Source organism: Triticum dicoccoides, chromosome 3A, assembly GCF_002162155.2.
Source record: "Triticum dicoccoides isolate Atlit2015 ecotype Zavitan chromosome 3A, WEW_v2.0, whole genome shotgun sequence".
NCBI lineage: Eukaryota > Viridiplantae > Streptophyta > Magnoliopsida > Poales > Poaceae > Triticum > Triticum dicoccoides.
Window position 1 is genome coordinate 694,323,859 of NC_041384.1, and position 4,507 is coordinate 694,328,365.

Here is a 4,507-nt window from a genome sequence, read left to right on the forward strand (position 1 = left end):
GGGGCATGGCCCCCCCTCACGAACGGCGATGACACAGTACTAGACGTTCTGCGGTAACGATGCGGCTTCAATATTACTAAATAATCGGTGCGCGATAAAATCATGAGTTTTTTTGCACGACGTGGGCACATGTGCTATAGGAACGATGATACTTTTTCATAATTTTTGGTGATGGAGACGTATCCGAAAAATTCCCTCTACGCGGATTGACCTTCGCGCGTCTACGCCTGTGGCCGGTGGCCTCCGGGGGCTAGCATGCCACCAAATCTTGCGTAGGCGGCCTCTCACAAGTCTGGAAGTGTTGTAGCGGTTGCAAACGCCCGACACGCGTGTCCGGGGTGTGGCCCCCCCCATCACGGACGGCGCCGCCGCCGGCACCTGGAGGGGGGAAACGGACGAGTCGGGTCTACACGGAGGGGATCTTGCTGTGGGTCTGGCCCGGATGTTGCTCCAAAGTGTTCCTATGGGCTGACCTAACACAACCGGGTGGGGAGGTCCACTAGTCAAAGCCCGTCCGTGCAAAGTCAAAGGGCTAGATCCCGTTGTCAAACGCTACATGGTTAGGCGAGACGGGGGCACTGGGGGGTAGTAATTCCACCGGAGCATCGCACCGGGCCCTCATACATGCGGGATGGTGTGATGGCATGTCTGAAGAGGCGGGACGCGTCTCCGGGGCGTGGCCCCCCCTCACGGACGGCGATGACACGGTAGTAGACGTTCTGCGGTAACGATGCGGCGTCATTATTACTAAATACTCGCAGCGCGATAATATCATGAGTTTTTTTGCACGACATGGGCACATGTGCTATAGGAACGATGGTATTTTTTCATAATTTTTGGTGATGGAGAAGTATCCAAAAAATTCCCTCTACGCGGATTGCCCTTCGCGCATCTACGGCTGTGGCCGGCGGCCTCCGGCGGCTAGCATGCCGCCAAATCTTGCGTAGGCGGCCCCTCACAAGTCTATAAGTGTTGTGGCGGTTGCAAACGCCCGGCACGCGTGTCCGTGGTGTGCCCCCCCTCACAGACGGCGCCGCCGCCGGCACCTGGAGGGGGTAAACGGATGCGTCGGGTCTACACGGAGGGGATCTTGCTGTGGGTCTGGCCCGGATGTTGCTCCAAAGTGTTCCTATGGGCTGACCTAACACAACCGGGTGGGGAGATCCACTGGTCAAAGCCCATCCGTGCAAAGTCAAAGGGCTCGATCCCGTGGTCAAACGCTACAGGGTTAGGCGGGACGGGGGCACTGGGGGTAGCAATGCCACCGTAGCGTCGCACCGGGCCCTCATACATGCGGGGTGGTGTGGTGGCATGTCCGAAGAGGCGGGACGCGTCTCCGGGGCGTGGCCCCCCCTCACGGACGGCGATGACACGGTAGTAGACGTTCTGCGGTAACGATGCGGCTTCAATATTACTAAATACTCGGTGCGCGATAAAATCATGAGTTTTTTTGCACGACGTGGGCACATGTGCTATAGGAACGATGGTATTTTTTCATAATTTTTGGTGATGGAGAAGTATCCTAAAAATTCCCTCTACGCGGATTGCCCTTCGCGCGTCTACGGCTATGGCCGGCGGCCTCCGGGGGCTAGCATGCCGCCAAATCTTGCGTAGGCGGTCTCTCACAAGTCTGGAAGTCTTGTGGCGGTTGCAAACGCCCGGCACGCGTGTCCGGGGTGTGCCTCCCTCACGGACGGCGCCGCCGCCGGCACCTGGAGGGGGGAAACGGACGCGTCGGGTCTACACGGAGGGGATCTTGTTGTGGGTCTGGCCCGGATGTTGCTCCAAAGTGTTCCTATGGGCTGACCTAACACAACCGGGTGGGGAGGTCCACTGGTCAAAGCCCGTCCGTGCAAAGTCAAAGTGCTAGATCCCGTGGTCAAACGCTACAGGGTTAGGCGGGACGGGGGCACTAGGGGGAGTGGCAATGCCACCGGAGCATCGCACCGGGCCCTCCACCGTGCGGGGTGGCGTGGTCGCATGTCCGAAGAGGCGGGACGCGTCTCCGGGGTGTGGCCCCCCCTCGCGGACGGCGATGACACGGTAGTAGACGTTCTGCGGGAACGATGCGGCGTCAATATTACTAAATACTCGGAGCGTGATAAAATCATGAGTTTTTTTGTACGGCGTGGGCACATGTGCTATAGGATCGATGGTATTTTTTTTCATAATTTTGGTGATGGAGAAGTATCTGAAAAATTCCCTCTACGCGGATTGCCCTTCGCGCGTCTACGGCTGTGGCCGGCGGCCTCCGAGGGCTAGCATGCCGCCAAATCTTGCGTAGGCGACCTCTCACAAGTCTGGAAGTGTTGTGGCGGTTGCAAACGCCCGGCACGCGTGTCCAGGGTGTGCCCCCCTCACGGACGGCGCCGTCGCCGACACCTGGAGGGGGAAACAGACGCGTCGGGTCTACACGAAGGGGATCTTGTTGTGGGTCTGGCCCGGATGTTGCTCCAAAGTGTTCCTATGGGCTGACCTAACACAACCGGGTGGGCAGGTCCACTGGTTAAAGCCCGTCCGTGCAAAGTCAAAGGGTTAGATCCCGTGGTCAAACGCTACCAGGTTAGGCGGGACGGGGGCACTGGGGGGGGGGGGTAGCAATGCCACCGGAGCGTCGCACCGGGCCCTCATACATGCGGGGTGGTGTGGTGGCATGTCCGAAGAGGCGGGACGCGTCTCCGGGGTGTGGTCCCCCCTCACGGACGGCGATGACACGGTAGTAGACGTTCTGTGGTAACGATGCAGCGTCAATATTACTAAATACTCGGAGCGCGATAAAATCATGAGCTTTTTTGCACGACGTGGGCACATGTGCTATAGGAACGATGGTATTTTTTCGTAATTTTTGGTGATGGAGAAGTATCCGAAAAATTCCCTCTACGCGGATTGCCCTTCGCACGTCTACGGCTGTGGCCGGCGGCCTCCGGGGGCTAGCATGCTGCCAAATCTTGCGTAGGCGGCCTCTAACAAATCTGAAAGTGTTGTGGCGGTTGCAAATGCGCGGCACGCGTGTCCGGGGTGTGCCCTCCCTCACGGACGGCGCCGCCGCCGGCACCTGGAGGGGGGAAACGGACGCGTCGGGTCTACACGGAGGGGATCTTGCTGTGGGTCTGGCACGGATGTTGCTCCAAAGTGTTCCTATGGGCTGACCTAACACAACCGGGTGGGGAGGTCCACTGGTCAAAGCCCGTCCGTGCAAAGTCAAAGGGCCAGATCCCGTGGTCAAACGCTACAGGGTTAGGCGGGACAGGGGCACTGGGGGGTAGCAATGCCACCGGAGCGTCGCATCGGACCCTCATACATGCGGGGTGATGTGGTGGCATGTCCAAAGAGGCGGGACACGTCTCCGGGGCGTGGCCCCCCCTCACGGACGGCGATGACACGGTAGTAGACGTTCTGCGGTAACGATGCGGCATCAATATTACTAAATACTCGGAGCGCGATAAAATCATGAGTTTTTTTGCACGACGTGGGCACATGTGCTATAGGAACGATGGTATTTTTTCATAATTTTTGGTGATGGAGAAGTATCCGAAAAATTCGCTCTACGCGGATTGCCCTTCGCGCGTCTACGGCTGTGGCCGGCGGCCTCCGGGGGCTAGCATGCCTCCAAATCTTGCGTAGGCGGCCTCTCACAAGTCTGGAACTGTTGTGGCAGTTGCAAACGCCCGGCACGCGTGTCCGGGGTGTGCCCCCCTCACGGACGGCGCCGCCGCTGGCACCTGGAGGGGGGAAACGGACGCGTCGGGTCTACACGGAGGGGATCTTGTTGTGGGTCTGGCCCGGATGTTGCTCCAAAGTGTTCCTATGGGCTGACCTAACACAACCGGGTGGGGAGGTCCACTGGTCAAAGCCCGTCCGTGCAAAGTCAAAGGGCTAGATCCCGTGGTCAAATGCTACAGGGTTAGGCGGGACGGGGGCACTGGGGGGTTGCAATGCCACCGGAGCGTCGCACCAGTCCCTCCTATGCTTGTGGAAGCATGGTGGCACGCTCAGGCACCCGACACGCGGCTTCTGGGTGTGCCCCCCCTCACGGGCATCGTTGCCGCCATGTCTCGGAGGGGAAACGGCCACCACAGCTTACACCCGGGCACCGGGCCGGTAACTGAACATTTCACCGTAATTGTCAATTTTCTTAGCACAAGTCTAATGAATACCGAAGCTCACAAATATGCCGTAATAAAAAAATAAAAAAATATGCCATAATAAAAAAATATGCAAAGTATAGCCGTCGGCATAGATTGACACGTGGCATGTCCATCTATGCCGACGGCTCGGCATAGCCGTCGGCATAGGCTGACCTTATCCACAGCCGCACCCACCCCCTCCACTCATTCTTCCTCCCCCGCACCGTCTCCCCTCCCCCCCGCCTGACCCCGATCCCCACCCGCGCCACCGCCGCCGTCCTATCCTGACCCTCACCGCTGCCCCACCCTCGCCGCTGCCGCCGCCCTATCCTGACCCTTATCGCGCCGCCACCCCATTCCCTCCCCCAACTGCGGCGCTG